The sequence below is a fragment of the Marmota marmota genome, unplaced genomic scaffold, assembly GCF_001458135.2.
Source record: "Marmota marmota marmota unplaced genomic scaffold, marMar, whole genome shotgun sequence".
In the NCBI taxonomy this organism is placed as follows: domain Eukaryota; kingdom Metazoa; phylum Chordata; class Mammalia; order Rodentia; family Sciuridae; genus Marmota; species Marmota marmota.
In genome coordinates, this window is record NW_026000249.1 from 6,899,305 (window position 1) to 6,917,374 (window position 18,070).

At 36.0% G+C, this 18,070-nt stretch overlaps 1 long non-coding RNA gene across 1 annotated transcript in view; it reads right to left on the reverse strand.

The window, feature by feature from the left end:
* Window positions 1-2,972: 2,972 nt before the first annotated feature.
* LOC125614118 overlaps window positions 2,973-18,070 on the reverse strand; it is a 36,237-nt gene continuing 21,139 nt past the window's right edge. Inside the window, exons 2-3 of the long non-coding RNA XR_007344759.1 lie at window positions 4,947-5,245; window positions 2,973-4,174 (exon numbers count right to left, since the gene is read on the reverse strand). This is a non-coding gene — a long non-coding RNA (uncharacterized LOC125614118). The remainder of the gene's footprint in view (window positions 4,175-4,946; window positions 5,246-18,070) is intronic.

Consider the following 18,070-nt stretch of genomic DNA (forward strand, 5'->3'; position numbering starts at 1 on the left):
AACCCAATAACACATACAGGACACCTCCTCTGAACCTTCTTTCCTTACCATCCCCTAAGTACAGATTCTCTTATTCCTTTTTCAGCAACCAAATTCAGCAATCCATTTAAATGAATTCAAGATTAAGAGATATAGACATGGGCTGCTTATCAACACTCTTGTCAATAGATTGGTTCATTGCCTCCTGCATCCCCTTTTTGGAAATGATTGTGTAGTACCTAACTGAAAATGTATAATATTTGCATACCCTTCCCCCAACAACTCCAGTTGGACAAGTAGGTAATTTTTTCTCCATGTAATTACCATCTTAGAGAGCTTTAATAGTGTGAAGCAGCAAAAGAGCTTCTTTTTATTTTTATTTTTATCAGATTCTCCTGGTTCCCTGTCCATATCTCTTGAATGCTACCATTCAAAGTGCTCCTACTAACATCTAAATGGCAGCATCAATGAATGTGAGCCTGATGGCTTTTTTTCTGAAGTACTAGCGGCTACTCTGTACTTATATACGGTAGGTTTGAAGTGCTAAGGAATTAACACCACTGGGAGCAGCCCTCAATCAATGACTCTTGGCCACTGGTCTGTAAAACTTCAACTTATTTTCCCTTTATGTGGGATGAATTCGAGAACTGTGTTTCTTACCATTCCCCTTCATATCCTCATGGGATTAATTTCCAATGACCTAGTGTGGGAAGATAGCTTGATAATGTATTCCTAGTTGGATGTCTTCTTTTTTTCTGAAACATTTTTCCACTTTCCTACTCACGTTCTCATTACCTCCCAAATAAACTACTTGCAATGAATTCTAGGGGGACCCAAACTAAGATAACCACCAAAGGTTATATAAGACCACTGAAGGAGTTTCCAATAACCCATTAGCTGAATCTTCAAAGAAACATGGGGAAATTATTCAAACAACTGTTAGAGGCTCTGACAGAGCAGGGAAACTGACAAATAAGTTGCATATGAAAAAATGCATTAGTTTTGCATTTCTTTTGGTCAATTATCCTCAACACAGCTCAGGCAGCTCCTGTTGAGTTTGGTCATTTTCAAGTGCTTGCTCATCAGTTAGCCTGTCTTCATTACTTACTCTCATCTCTATCAGCAGACAAAGTCAATATTATTTCTATGATGGAATATAAGGAACCTACATTTTCATCCCAACTCTTTCATTTGTGGTATAATTGAGCAAGTTTTAAAGTTCTTTCGAACTTCAGTTCACTTGTCTCTAAATTTAGAGGGAAAAATGCCTATTACACTGGGTCATCCATTCAACAAATGTTTTTGAGCATCTACTGTGTGAGCATTTACACTAGCTCCTTTGGTATATGGTCATGAATAGTTAGTTCCTTCCTTCTTGACAGGCACAACATAGATGTTGTGGGTTCTGGAATCAGACAAACACTACTATAGCTCTGTGACCTCAGTAAACCTTCATTTTCTTCTTTGTAAAGTGGAGCCAATTTTCTTACAGAGTTGTGATAATATCTATGATTAAAGTTAAGTCCAATTGTCCCAGATGTGGCACACCTATAAGACTTAAAGTTGAGTAATAAGTATATCACTTATGGCAATTTTTAAATGAATATTATCTTTTTAGAGTTCTATTCTTTTTTTTTTGAGAAAAAGGAAAAAGAAGATTTATTGTTTTGCTGACAAAGGAAAAACACAGGGGACTTCTGTCTCAGAGGCTGTGATTCTGCCGATCAGCAGGAACATGGGGCTTTTAAAGAGGTGATTCAAAGGCTACATTCCACGTGTTCTCTGTTGAAGTTGTAAATTCACTTGTAAATTTGGGAGATAGTCATTTCTGAGATCTGGTACCATCCCCAAAGTCTGGATTACTTCATTCCTTGAGTGTGTACTCAAGGACAGATAACTCTGTCTAGGATCAGAAAGAAAGGTAATCCTATTTCCCCTGTGATTAGGCAGGGGGAGAGATTAAGGAGGACCAGGGAGAGAAGAATAGAAAGAAACATGTCCACTTAAAAAATAAGTTGCATTGGCAGAGCATCAAGGGCTATATTCAAAGCATAAAGTGGACCTCTGTTACATTTCCCCACTATCAGTTTCTACATTCCATTTCTATGGAAAATAGGTAACAACATCTCCAAGTTGCTTCCTGATGAAAGAGGGCAAAATTGGGGAAGTAACCTAAAGTCCTGTTCTCTATCAGGTGGAGCATTGACAGTTAAGGGTATTCAGTATCAGAGCAGTGCAGAGGTCCACAATGGCAGATGGCAGGTGACTGGACAAGGCATACATAGGGCATGGATCATGCAGATGGCCAAGGGTGTCCCAACTTTACTGAGTTTAGTATTCTTTATCTCAAAGTGGACCATGATGGAGCAACTCAACTCCTAACTCTCCTGCATTTGGCTCTCAACAAGTTTATCAGCTACCTTCAATCCTTAGCATGGAAGTGGGGTTCCTTGGAGAGCCAGGCCTGCCCAAGAAAGCTGGAGTGGGGGCTGCTCTCAGGTCCCATGTGGGTTGCCAATTTTGTTACTGAAAGCTTGATTCTTGTCCCAGATGCCAAAAGCAAGGAAACAGTTTTGAGGAAAAGGAAAAAGATTTATTGCTTTACTAGTGAAGGAGAAACACAGGGACTCCTGTCCCAGAGGCTGTGATTCAAGAGTTCTATTCTTTTGAGAAATGTAATAGGTGAATGATTAGAGCACTCAAAAATATGTCTTTCATATATATGCAGTAAAATATGTGATATATAAGCTCTAGATTATGATTTTAAATCTATTTTAATGCACATGTCAATTTCTTTCTTTCTTTTTCCTTTTTCTTTTTTGGTACCAGGGATTGAACACAGAGGCACTCAACCACTGAGCCTCATACCCAGTCCCTTTTTTATATTTTATTTAGAGACAGGGTCTCATTGAGTTGCTTAGGGGCTCACTAAGTTGCTGAGGATGGCTTTGAACTTGCAATCTTCCTGCCTCAGCTTCCCTAGCCACTGGGATTACAGGTATGTACCACCACACCCAGAAACACATGTCAATTTCATTGAAAAATTCACAGAAATGAAAACTTGTGACTTAATTGGTTAAACACGGAATATACAGTCCCAGTATATAAACAATGTTCCATTAGCAGGTAAGACATAAGAAGATTACAGTAGTTAATATTTATCGAGTTCTTATGACATGTCAAGTACTACTTACTTAAACATTTTAAATGCATAAACTCCTTTAGGTCACCCAATAACTTTTGTAGGTAGACACTATTTTTTTGTCATTTTTATTATCCAAATTTTATGAATAAAGAAGTGCAAGAAGGCCAGGTAACTTCTCAAAGGTCACAGAGCTAATATACAGGGTCAGGCCTTGAAATCAGGTGGTGTGAATGCAGAATGCATACTCTTAACCTTAACACTGTCCCTTCTCAATGTGGGTTTTGGAGGAGCTTATTAGAAATGAAGAGTCTTGTGCCCACTACAGAACCACTGAATCAGATTCTGCATTTTAATGAGATGCCCAGGTGAATCATGCACTTATTACAGTTGGAGAAGCACTGCTCTACCTCATGCAGATTGGAATTTGATGAGTTAAGGGCTTTAGTGGTGCCACTAGAGCAAAAGTCCCAGGAGGTTTGGACCAAAGATAATTCGTTAAAATATAATATATTTTATTTGAAAGTCACTGATACACTAAAACACACCCCACACATCACATTGTGAATATGAACATGGAGAGTGAGTTGTGAAGGCCTACCTTTTTTCCTGATTATAGCTGTGCCAACAGATGCCAGTGGCTTTAACTAATTCTGCATTTGTCATTGGCCATAAGACATTGTTGTTGACAGCTATGTTCTCTTTCATTTTGATGGTTCAGGAAGGAATTTGCATAGGCATAATTGTTTTGTTTTCTTCCCTTTTTGTTGTCATGGTTACTTAATTCATTTGCAGCTTCAAGCTTCTTTCATATTAACCTGAAAGCCACTCAGAGCATCTCCTTCATGGAAGAGAATCATACATGAAGGGGGAGGCAGAGTCCTAATTCCTGAGTGTTTGGGTGATGGGTTTTAGATCAAGACACCTCTAAAGTAGAAATAACTTTTAAAGTTCAACCTGAAATTACAATTCATCTGGAGACCTCCTCTTCAGATCCAGGATTGAAACTCTGTGTCTCGAGTATGTGCATGTTTCAGTGGCAGAGAATATGTCCTGCAGCAAAACATAAATCATTATTGTAATATGAATCAGTGCAGAGGCTACAGTGAGGAGGTACATTCCCCAAAGCAATTCCATTCTTCTAGTTGCCCAGGGGAAAAATTTATTATCTGTGATGATGTATGTTGTAAATGAAACCCCAAACTCTTTGGTCATCCCTCACCTACCTACCTCAGTCTTCACCTGACTTTGTGCATCCCTGTTTCAGTCATCCACAATAGCCAAACCACTCAGAAATATAGTGGCTTCAGACACCATTTCATTGTTCATGATACAATAAGTGAATGGTTCAATTGGATTTTTTTTTTGCTTATGTCGCCTGGGGCAGCAGTTATCTGAATGCTTGAGTAGACTAGAATGTCCAAGATGGCTTATTCATGGCTGGCAATTAATGCAGGCTTTTGGTAAAAAGCACCAGTGGGAAGTTGACCAGAATTTTTATTTTTCCTCCATGTGGCCTCTCTTTATGGCTTGAATCTCTCACAAAATGATGACTGAGTTTCAAAGGGAGCATTCCCAGGAAAGAAGTATTCTATTGGTTAATAGGAAATACTGATCTAAGGGGAGAGTACATAGGACTTGTTGGGGAATCTTTGGTGACTATCTGACATAATCCCCCTGTATTAGCCAATGTTCTCTAGAGGAAAAAACCAACAAAATGTATAGATAATTATAAGAGGGGATTTATTAGATTGGCTTGCATGATCAGAGGCTGGATGGTCCTACAATGGCTGCCTGTAAGCTGGAGAGCTAGGAAAACCAGTACCTGCTCAGTCCAAGAAGTTGAGTCTCAGAACAAGAGGAATAAATAAGGCAGCCCCAATCCAAGGCTGATGGCCCAGGAAAGTCACTGGTGCAAGTCTACCTTCAAAGGCTGCAGAAGCTGGAGTCTAATGTCCATAGGCAATAGCAACAGCTAACAAACAAAAACACCCACTCAAGAGGAATCAAGCTTGCGAAGTTGGTAGAGCTTCTCCTTTTTGTTTCATCCTGGCCCACAGATTATTGGACTGTGCTGCCCACATTCAGGGCACCTCAGTTCACTGATCCACATGTCAATCATCTCTGGAAACAGAAACATCCAAAAGTGTATTTTTACCAGTTTTCTAGGTACCTCTCAATCCAGTCAGGTTAACAACCAAGATTGTCATATCCCTCTTTCTGACCTTTTTTTTTGTCCAAATTTTCCCAGTTCAAACTTTTCTACTATACCCATGGGAACTATTATTCAGTCACCACCAAAATTCTCTCTGACCTAAATTTCTTCTCTGAATGTGTTCTTTATTGTCATACTCTATGTGAAATCTAAGAACACAGCTTTTCCTGCCAGTTTCTGAGGTGCTGGCTATTTTCTCTTCCATATTTCTCATAACCCTAGACTGGAAGGTGAGATGGGTGCTTTTTTCTTTTGGTTCATTTCTAGTTTCCAAGACCACATTATAGTCCTGTTAGTAATACCATGTCTCTCTTCCCATCTTTGAATCTTAGATCATCATGCTATCTCACCTACTGCTCTTCTTGTTATAGCCATCTGTTGTCATTTTCCCCCCTTCTCTAAGATTTTAGCTCTCCCTCACTGTTGCTCTAACACTGCTCCTGTTATGATTCTTGGGGAATTCCATTCCACGTCAATAACTTCCAATATTCTGCCTTTCTGTACCTTGACTTTCCATCTTTCAACTTTGTCTCTCTCCACATTAGCTGTACATTCCTACAGTCATACCCTAGAATTATTTCCAATATTTTTACCTTCTTCTAATCTCTGTTCTCCAAAGGCATTAAATACAAGCAGTTGAGACATAACAAATTTGCCCATAATAATCTTAATGTCTTTGTGACAAATACCAGTTTATTCAAAAGTTGCTTAAGATATGGGTAGCATTTATCAATAGCATGTTCAACACTGAAATGAAGAAACTTGCTAAATCCACAGAGGCAAAAACCTAATATGGGGTACAATGCACTGGGGATCATGCTGCATGTATAATCAAAATAGCTCAATTTGAGATCTACCTTTGTTTCTTGGGAATCGTGATTCATTGAAAAATTCACTTAATTCCTTCGAGCATTGGTTTCCATGCATAAAACTACTAAGACATTCAGTAGAATCCAGCTCAAAAGATTCTTTAAGTAACAAAAAATATGATGTTTAATTGTAAACTGTAAAAGGACTTATGACACAAGGTACTAGATTTTGGTCTGAAGAATGTCACAAGCAGAGTTCTGATAAAAATACCCCAATTTTTAGAAGAAATAAAGGTGTATTTGAAAGGTTCCAGACACAGTTGTTTGTTGGAAGCTGTTTAGTTCTGATGCATTTTAATACCTATCCCTAATGTGTAGCATGTCTCTTTTGCTTCATCTTATGACAAAAATCAGTTTTTAGAGATTTATAGAACTTTGTAATATTATTTCTTTTAAATTAATACTAAATATTATTATATAACAGACATAGCTAGGTGTTGGGAATATACTGATAGGCAAAAGTAGATATAGTTTCTAACTTCACAGAGCTTTTAGCTGGGCTGTCAACAACCATACAACTGTGACAAGAGCTGTAAGGACATGCTTAGTTAAGGGGGCTTGTATTTCTGACCTGGTCAAAATGTGGAGAAGGCCTCCCTGAAGGAATGTAGCAATCAATTAGATGGAGAAGAAAGGTATTTTAGTTTCTGACTGCTGCTGTAACAAATTATCACAAATTTAGTTGCTTAAGACAACAGATTTATTATCTTATAATTCTGGAGGTCAGAAGTCCTAAGATCAAGATTTTGGCAGGGCTGCATTCCTTTTGGAAACTCTAGGGGAGAATCCACTTCCTTGCATTTTTCAGATTCTAGAGACCACCTATTCTTCTAGAGGTCACCTTGGCTCATGGTTCTTTTCTTCATTTTCAAAGCCAGCAACATAGCATGTTTAAATACCTCTTCTCTTTGACCTCTGATTCCATTAATATATCTCTGTCTCTGACTCTCTTTCCCTTATAAGACATTTGTGATTACAATAAGTGCACTAGATAATCCAGGACAGTCTTTCCATCTCAAGATCCTTACCATAATCACATCTATGAAGTCGCTTTTTTCCATATAAGGTAATATATATATATATATATATATATATATATATATTAATATATATATATATATATATATATNAACTCTAGATAGGGCAGAGGGGTGGGAGGGAAAGGGAGGGGGCAGGGGATTAGCAAAGATGGTGGGATGTGATAGACATCATTATCCAAAGTACATGTATGAAGACACAAATTGGGTGTCAACATACTTTATATACAACTGGAGATATGAGTAGGGGAGTTAATATGCTCACATTAACACTTGAAGGAGATGATTTTGCTGTAGGATGTGGAGAACAGACTGGAGGATCTAGTAATTGATGTGAACAATAATGGTAGCTTGTACTAGCTGGATTGGGAAAAGTTGAAGGATAAAAGAGAGAGATAGGAGGAAATGCAACGGGACTTGATAATGCTTGGTTATGAGGCTTCAGTGGGAGGCAGATGTTAAAGATACCAAGAACAACAACTGGCTTCAATTCTGCATCCCTTGGATGAATGATGGTGCAATTTACCAAAATAGAGAACATACAATGAATAAAGACCAGGTTTGTTTTGGACTCTCATGAGTTTGGTTTGGAATTGCTTAATTTGGGGTGCCCTTGAACCATCCATGAAGAGGTGTCAAGTAGGCTGTTGGTAGTAGTTCTAGAGAAGTGTAGGATGGAGATAGAAATTTATGAGCTATCTTCATATAAATATCTGTAATACAGGTGTAGATGAGAGTTTTTTAGGGAGACTGGGAAGGGACAATGGCTAAGGGTAAAGGACTGAGGAATCCCAAATCTAATAGCTGGGTGAGGAGGACAAACCTACCCAGGAGACAAAGATCTCAGAAAGGTAGGAAGAAAACCAGAAGAGCATTATTTTCTTGAAGCCAAAATAAGTTAATATTTTTTAAAAAGTAGTGAATGGCCATTAGTATCAAATACTTTTTATGAAGTCAAGTAAGAGGATAACAGGAAAGTATCTGTTGAATTTAATGACATTGTCAAGTAAAACTCCTCAGAAGTATAAGACTCTAGCTATGTCTCTGTATTTCTTTTCATTTTTTAAGATGAAGAAATTGGGTCATACTAGAAAAAAAGTCATAGGAACTTGTACTGAATGAAGCCATTTTCTTATTTGGGGGCTCAATCCTCATTCTATGATCCCAGGTTGAGTTTATGGTCCTCCCTTTTTCTTCCTCAGAGTCCAAAGGAGCTAAAAGACACGCAGCACCTTATACATAATTGGCACTCAAATATTTGTTGATTGATTATATGAACAACCCATACATTTCTTCCTGAGATGCATTAATCTTACCCACAAGAATTAGAAGTTCTTACTCATGTACTGCCTCAAGGTCCTGATTCATAATCAAATAAAACTTCTGTCATATTCATCTAAGTGTGCTTTTTGAAAAACCACAATAGCTCTCATATTCTTACATGCCTAAGAGATTATTTTCCTATTATATGCTCTTGCTCATTTCCTTCTTAGGTGTGAAAATATTTGAGAATAGTTCTTGGTGTAGACAAAGTGAAAGGTATTTTTTTAATGGAAAGAGGATGTTTTTACTGTGGGGAAGATGACATAGCACCAGAAGTTTGAGCTCCCAGTCTGGCTCTAAAAAATCATCATGAACTGGTTTCCTGCCACTTGTCTTTTCTATTTGAAAAATAGGTCCACAGTAGTTGCTCCAACTGAAGGCAACAAAGAAAAGTTATGAAAAACTCATGTGTGTGTAAATAATTTGGAACATTAAGAATGAAGCAGACTACCAGCGTTTTTGGTCCTAAATTCAATAGAACTGCATATACATATGGATAAATTGTGTAAAAGTAAAATCAAAGTGAATCAAAACCCTAGGAATTAGACTGGAAACATTAAAACTTCTAGAAGAAAACATAAGGTCAACACTCCACATTGGTGAAGTCACTGTCTTCTTTAATAAGACTTCTAAAGCTCAAGAAATCAAACCCAAGAATCAATAATTTGGATGCCATCAAATTAAAAAACTTCTGCACAGAAAAGGAAATAATTAAGAACATGAAGAGAGCCTACAGAATGGAAAAAAAAAATCTTTGCCAGCTACTCTTGTGATGGGATTAATATCCAGAATATACAAAGAACTCAAAAAACCTAACATTAAAAATATTCCAATCAATGAATGGGCAAATGAACTAAACAGACATTTCTCAAAGGAAGAAATACAAATGGACCAAATATATAAAAAAGTATTCAACATCCTTAGTAATCAGGGAAATGCAAATTAAAACTACGTTGAGATTTCATCTCACTCTAGCTAGAATGGCAATCATTAAGAACACAAACAATAATAATTGCTGGTGAGGATGTAGGGGGAAATGTACACTCATGCATTATTGGTGAAACTGCAAATTAGTACAATCACTATGGAAAGCATTATGGAGATTCCTCAAAAAACTAGGAATGGAACCATCATATGACCCAGCTCTCCCACTCCTTGGCATTTATTCAAAAGAACTAAAATCAGCATACTATAGTGACACATGCACACCAATATTTATAGCAGTGCAATTTACAATAGCCAAGTTATAGAACCAGCCTAGGTGCCCATCAACAGATGAGTGGATTAAGAAAATTGGGTATATATACACCATGGAGTTTTCTTTGATCATAAAGAATAATGAAATTATGTCATTTGCTGACAAATGGATGGAATTGGAGAACATCATGCTAAATGAAATAATCCAGACTCAGAAAGTCAAGGGTCGAATGCTTTCTCTCTATTTGGAAGTTAGAGAGGGAGAAGAAGGGAGAGAGAGAGAGAGAGAGAGAGACAGAGAGAGAGAGAGAGAGAATGTATACTAATAAAAAGGATCTCATGAAAATAGAAGGGAGACCAATAGAGTAGAGGAAAGTGATAGGGAGGGAGGAGGGGGAGAGTATAGGGAATTACTGGGGAATTAAATCTATGTTATGTCCATGTACAAATAAACCACAATGAATCTATCTATATGTATATCTACATATACACACATATATAGTTATAATGCACTAATTAAAATAATAATAATAACAACAACAATAATAATAATAATAATAGAAGGAAGATCAGTAGAATAGAATAAGTAGATGGGGGAGGGAAGAGGGAAGGGACAGGGAATGTATTGAAAAAGGAGATTGAGAAAATTATGTTATGTGCATATATATGACATAATTAATCCCATTATTGTGTATAATTATAATGCATATATGAAATAAATAAAATTTTAAAAAGAAAAAATCTTTAAGAAACATCAATTTGAATGCCATTATGAAATTCACAAGGGGAAGAGTGAATGAATGAAAGTGAAGCAAGTAAAGAGGCAGGGAGAGAGAGAGATGAATATTTTTTTCAGACCCAAACATGTGTATTGCTAATTCACTAAAATCTCACGACACTCTTTTGAAGAAGGTAGCATCACCTCCTCTTATAAAGAAGAACTCGAAGCTTAGGGAACCTCAGTAGCATATGACTATTAAGAAGTAGATCTGAGCCAGATATGGTGGTACACAGCTGTAATCCTTACTACTTGAGAGGCTTAGACAGGAGGATTGCAAGTATGAGGCAAATTAGACCCTATCACAAAATGTAAAGATAAATAGGGATGAGAATGTAGCTCAGCCCCTGGGTTACATCCCAGTATTGGGGTGGGGTGGGGAAGAGGTGGATATGGTGATCTAAGCCAGGAGAATCTGACTCCAGTATCCATTCAATTTCTACCATGAATTCAGGATGGCCTCTCATTTAGGCCAAATTCAGAGATGTCCAGAAGTAGCCATCCAATGATGGCTGATAGTCCCAAGAGGGGAACCCAGTCTCTTCCATAATGAGCTCAAAATACAGTACCTAAAGTCTAGTGACTGAGTATGGGAAGGAGAGGCTCAGGTAGAAGGTTATAAAACAGTATATCTTATCATTAACAACTTTAGGTCATATAATCTTCTCTAGGTCTAGTTAGGACACGGAGGACTATTATTAGTTTAGGATGGGGAGAGGGTGTTCAATTGAAATCCACCAATAACATCCATACCTCATTTTATTCTGTATTTTTAAAAAAATAATTTGTAGTCTTTAAAAATTCATTTATCTTATATTTTAACAGACAATGCATACATATAATTAGAATTTTAAAAGATACGAAAGAGTAGGTGGTAAAGATAAGTTTCTCCCCAGACCTTTATTTCCTATAAGGCAACCACTGCTATCAGTCTTTTGTGTATTCTGTCTATATTATATTATATGGAGAATATAGGCATATATGGAGAGATGTATATATAGAATATAGCTATATATAGAATATTTATGTAGTCAAGCAAAATATATTTTTCAATCAGTAACAAAATAATTTACATGCTGTTGAGCTCTATAACTACACAGATATATGTGTACTCAGATATATACAAATATATATGTGTTTATATACCTATATAAATATATACGCATCTACACACAAAAAAATATGAAAGGCATACCAAGATTATATATACATGTTTTCAATCAGTACATGAAGATCTGTCTAATTGTTGCCTAGCCATCCATAGTAAGAAAACTGATCTCATAATAGATAATGGTAAACTGATCTAGTAATAGATATTTAAATTATTTCACTGTTTACAAAGCCCCAATTAACAGCCCTGTACATTCTCCCCCACATGTTCAAGTATATGTTTATCCAGTTTGAATTTCAATACCTTTTATTTGTTCTTTTTTCTTGCATTGTCAGTGCTAAGATTACTGTAACTTTGGAAGCAAAGAAAGGAAATAGTGCCTATGACCAAAATATCAAGTGTATAATTAACCTTAGAAAGAAATAAAAACTCACCATGTGATAATTTAAATATTGCCTCATCTAGGTAGTCAGGCCCAGATTCCTGATCTATAAATGGCTAGATGAATGGGATCCCAGATGTTCTTTAATGTATCCCCCCTCCATATTTTTATATATGAGGACATTAGAATCCTGAGATACTTGTAAATAATAAAGCTTAGTTGGAAAAAAAATCTACATCTTTCAAGTTCCAATTCTGTGCTCTTTTCCAATACACTATCAAAATGTGTTCTCTTAAAAATTTTATTTGTTCTTTTTAGATATATGACAGTAAAATGTATTTTGACATATTTATACAAACATGAAGTCTATCTTGCTCTAATTAGGATCCCAGTCTTGTGGTTGTACATGATGTGGAGATTCATTGTGTTGTATATGTACATAGGAAAGTTGTGTCAGATTCATTCTACTGTCTTTCCTATTCCTATTGCCCCTCCCTTCTCTTCATTCCCCCCCTAAAGCTGACTGTATCCACCTCTGCCTTCCAAAGTGGTGGCATATTGATAGCAATGAAGAACTGAATCTCTGTTCCCTTTTCACCACATGGACTGTAGTGGGAAGAAGAGACTAAGATGAATATTTCAAAACCTCTGCCAATGGAGTATTTGGCCCATTTTGTAATAAAGTATATAATAATTAGATGTGGTGGTGGCTGCTGTTCTTGGCAGAGATATAGACAGCTAAATATTATTGCATAATATTATGAGGGGAATAGAATTTTCAGGAGAACCCTGAGATGACAATCCCCAAATTGTGTATACAAGAAACTTTAGAATATAAACAGCATGGCTAAACAACATGGAAGGTGGCCTACATATTTTATAAAGATAAAAATGTCTGATATTCAATTTTAAGCTGTTTGGCCTTTTGCAATATAAACTCAAACCTTAAGTGCATTAAGCTTCACACACAAATGTCTTCAGGGAGTGGACATTTTTAGATCTACATACAAGTTAGGACAGAGCAGAGCTTCAAGAATGAAAGGAAAGATAATAAAGGAGATACCAAAGACCTGTGGGAACAGAAGTTAAAGCCAGAGGGGATCAGGGTAAAAGGAAGACTTCTATCAACACATGAGAGCACTCTGACACTGAAGATCTCAGTACACGGTGAAAGGCATTGTTACTATTATTTAATGCCTTTCTACTTTTAAGAGTAGAGGGTGAATGTGGAATCATTTATAAATATTTTGGTTCATGTAACAGGAAACCTGACTAACACTGTTTTAAATAAAAACTGTATGTAACAAGATGACTGAGGGAAGAAATTCTAAGATTTTTCTTTGACTCTACCAGGTGAGGGAACTGGGTTTGCATTTTGTTATTCTCCTAACATTTTCTCCCTCAAATTCACAGGATGGCTGCCATTGCTCTACACAAACCAATCTTTAAAATACTTTAAAACTTAGAATAGGAAGACAGGGAAGGGAGAAAGTGTTCTTTTTGTATTGAGGAGAAGAATCTTTCCCAGGATTCCCTAGGAAACTACCTTTCTTTGGCCAAATCTGATTCTCATTTTATTCCTATCTGTAAACGGTTGACGGAGGACAGCTGAGAAGCAAGTATGCCCATCCTTCACTTAATTAATTAAATTTATTTTTGAAATCCTTGCTAAGAAGAGTAAAGATGTTATTTTCTAAAATTCCATTAATTTTTATAGGAAAAATTATAATGCATTCTGTGTCTACCCAAGATATCCAAATAATTTTCACAGATAAAAAATATATCAAGTGAACAGTGAAAATAAATTTATATAAGAAGTTAAGAATAATTTGAAAGTAAATAAATATAGTTTGTACACGAAGTGTAACATAATGAAGGGAAATAGTTCTTATAGTGATTTTTTGGAGGAGAGGGTAAGGGGTCATTTTTTGAATTCTCTCATCTACACTATTTCCTTTATTGGATTTTCAGCTTTGGGGAGGGGGTTCATTGTTATTTTGTATCTAATTGCACTTAAATATAAAGTCATAGCTTCGAAATCACCTTTAGGACAAAATGAAAGCTAATGAGAATGTTTTGTTGCACATGCATAAAGACTAAGGAAATGTAAGTGATCTTTCTTCATCCCTCTCACTTGGCATCTATATGCAAAGCAGAACATTTTGGGCTCATTCAAACAAGATGCTCAATTCAAATTTGTTCCATATGATATGTTCTGACAAATAAATGTGTGTCAAGAAAAATTGGTGAGCATGACATAGCTTGAAACAGAAATGATGTCATATCACTTCTTATAGCATATTTGTTTAGTATATTTTGGGAATGAAAAAGTCAATATATTAGAGAACAAAAGGGAGTCATTGTTCAAAAAATGGTACATTTCAAGAATTGTTATGACAAAAAGTCATTAACTGAACAGTCCTTATGTGAAGTAAATCTGTACCTGGAAAAGGGAAATGAAATTGTCTCAACTGGTGTCTCATTAATCATAGTCACCCTTTGAGCTTGTGCACATTTCCAAACCAAGGCAAACTGGGATCTCTTCTCATAGAGGAGAGGAGTGGCTATTAGATAGGCCACTAAGCATGCCTGTCACACAGTATCTGCTCCCTTCCAGATAGCTTGGAAAATTTGCATTATGCAAGAAGTTAACTGGGGGTTGGTAATAAGACACATATAATTTTAATCATAGAATTAACAGGTCATTGTGGTATGTTATTTTTCAGTATTGATGTTCAGTGGCTGATGCAAGAGTCCTCAGTATCACAGATATAGGCAATAACCACACTCCACACTGCAGAAAATGGGATATATAGCAATTGAAGGTTTATTTGCATCACTGTCCCAATGTGGCATCTGCTTAATAGGCTTGGTGAAGGATCCAGTGACCATCTTTTGGTGCCTTCCATCATGGGTATGAACCATCCCTCAAATAACTTTCTAGCAATTAAACTTGGAACTTCTTTTCCCTTGGATTTGCTGACTTTGAAATTCAGTTATTGATTCAGTAACCTTTTACTGAGCATCTATTGTAGATTAGGTACTTTGCTTAGTCTTCCTGAAAATTCAGAGTAAAATCAAGCATGACCCTTCCCTCAAAGAGCTTATAGTCTAACAGAGGTAATAAGGCATAAATAACAATTCTAAAAGATAGACAGCAGTATCTGTACCATACAAGTGAGACAGACAGATGTTTCTGGAAAATTAGAAATAGTAGTATCTATAAAATTTTCATATGCATTGACCTAGTTATTTAAAAATGCATATGTTAAGGATCCTTGGACCCCTAGAAAATTCACACATGGATTTCAGATGAATGTCCTTCAAGTGTATGCAAAAGTGTGTTTATATGTTTGATTGTATTATTCTTGGGAGAGGATTCTTATGTTTTGTAATTGTTAAATGAAAGCATTGTTTAATCCACTGTTTAATCCACTTCTAGAAACTATCTTAAGGAAATGTAGGCAAATATTTATTATTAAGGATGTTTCTCATAGTATTATGTATAATAGTATAAAATTGGAAAAAAATCCAAATATCAAACAACTGAGAATTAGTTAATTATAGTACATCTGCACAATGGAATTTACATTCCTGTTTAAATGAGACATCAAAAAATTAACAACGTGAAAATATGCTCATGTTAAAATGTTAAGTAAAAAAAGGAACTGTATCCACAGTATGCTCTCAATTATTTTTTAAAAATAATTGAAAAATCTATGGAGATAACATGAGAAAATGTTAACAATGATTTTCTTGGTGTGTTGTGGGATTAAGAGTGATTTTTTTCTTTAATCTTTTCCATATTACTCAACATTTCTACAATGAGTATGAATCACTTTACAAATGAGAAAAAAATTAAAGTTATATGGAAAGGAGTAGAGATAAAATACCTCAACAGTTTTGCAGTTAAATGTTTTCTATTTGGGAAATCAGAGTGGCCTCTTAGAGGAAGTGACTTTCAAACATGGCTTCAAATCATGACCAAAGTCTTGACCTTCTGAGGGGATTTGAAAGCAGGCAACCAAAAGTGGTGGGGGTGGGGGGCAGTTGAAGAAGTCAAGAGTTGAAGGAGAGAGAGCTCCATGTAGAAGTACAGATGTGGTGGTGATCTAATTATTCTTCTCAGAGGTCCTGGTACAGGGAGGGCTGGCCCTCTTTCAGGAAAACAGCAGTTTTGGAGTGTGGACCCACTCCCAGAGCCTTTTAAGACTCCTGAGATGTGGCCTATGCTGACCAGAGACCCTTCCCATTCTATGATAGGAAGTTCAACATGAGGTTATACCGGCAGGGTAGGAGTAATCAAAAGTTTGGCAGAAGGACTTTTTTGAGGGATTAGACAAAAATTCTGAGTGGGATTGTAAGACTTAGGAAAGAAGGGTGAGAAAGCAAAAAAAAAAATGTATATTGCTTTGTGACTTAAATTGTTCTGAAGCCAGATGTCTTAGTGTGAAGCTGTACTTTTTAATCCCTTATGTACCCAGAGGAAAACAAAAGCTAGTAACACACTGATTAATGCCATATGGTGTAAGATTACACTGCATAATGTTTATTAGTACAGTTTACTATTCTACATTAGCTTTAACATGTCAATAACTTTTAAGGAATGGATTATGCATTTTGACTCACTAATTCATTTGCAGAATAACACTTAAGAATTAACTTTAAAAGAGAAAAAGTAGCTATTTATATAAAATAGCTGCTTTTTATAGCAGGAAAAATTTTAGAAACATGTTTGCATGAAAACTCAAGGGTGCTTAAATATATTAAATAAAAAACATTATTGCCATAAAAATTAACTTATAGATTTAATAGTTATATGGACACAACAATGAATTTAGGTTAGAAAAAAAGCACAAACTATTTATGTATAGATCAATTGCATTTTGTTAAAGTCTATACAATATTGGTTATAGTCTTAAGAATAGCAGATGCTACAATTCACAATAGCCAAATTCTGGAACCAGCATAGGTGTCTGTCAATGGATGAATGGATAAAGAAAATGTGGTATACATATATAGTTGAGTTTTATTTGGCCATAAAGAAGAATGAAATTATGTCATTTGCAAGAAAGTGGATGGAACTTTAGAGCATTTAAAAAAATAAGCCAAATTTTAAAAGTCATTCATTTCTCCCCCTTGTAACTGATGTGATTCTGCAATTTGTATAGGGGGTAAAAATGGGAGTTCATAACCCACTTGAATCAAAGTGTGAAATATGATATATCGAGAACTATGTAATGTTTTGAACAACCAACAATAAATTTTTTTTTTAAAAAGTCAAGGTTTGTATGTTTTCTCTCCTATATGGAAGCCAGACAGGAAAAAGGAAAAGAAAGGTGGGAGGGATTTAAGGAAAATTGAAGGAAGACCAGTAGAGTAGAGGAAAGGGACCAGAGGGAGGGAGGAGGGGAGAGAAAGGGGGAAATCAGATTGGTCAAATGATATTGTTATATTGTGTACATGTATGAACATGCAATAATGATTCCTACTATTACATATAATTATAATGTACCAATAAAAATATGGAAAAAAGATAGTGTGTACTAGAAAGTAAGAGGAGTTGGGGGTTCTGTGTTGGATGATTTTATTTTGGCAATTGGTATTTATCCCTAATTCTTTATATGATATCCCTGCTCCTGAGGGACTAGAAATCTAGCTACTTTTCTCAGAAGCCCTTGCCAGTAGGCTTTCAGGATGGAGTCCACAAATGAGAGGCTTTCATGCAAGATGTGGAAGGCAGAAGAGAAGTAGAAGCCATTATAATAGCAGCAGAAAAGTGTGTGGATTTTCCCAGAAAATAGATCTGAGGTTTTTCAGCACCTTCCATGTATTCTCTTGTAAATTATCTACTTCAGTGTGCTAGCAGCTGAGATCATTAATGGAAGCTTCCTACTAACTTCTTAAAAGCTAGGAACAGTTGGAGATGTTAAACATTTTTTCATATATTTGTTGACCATTTATATTTCTTCCTCTTCTCCTTCTTCCTCTTCCTTCTCCTTTTCTCCTCCTTCTCCTCCCCCCTCCTCCCCCCTCC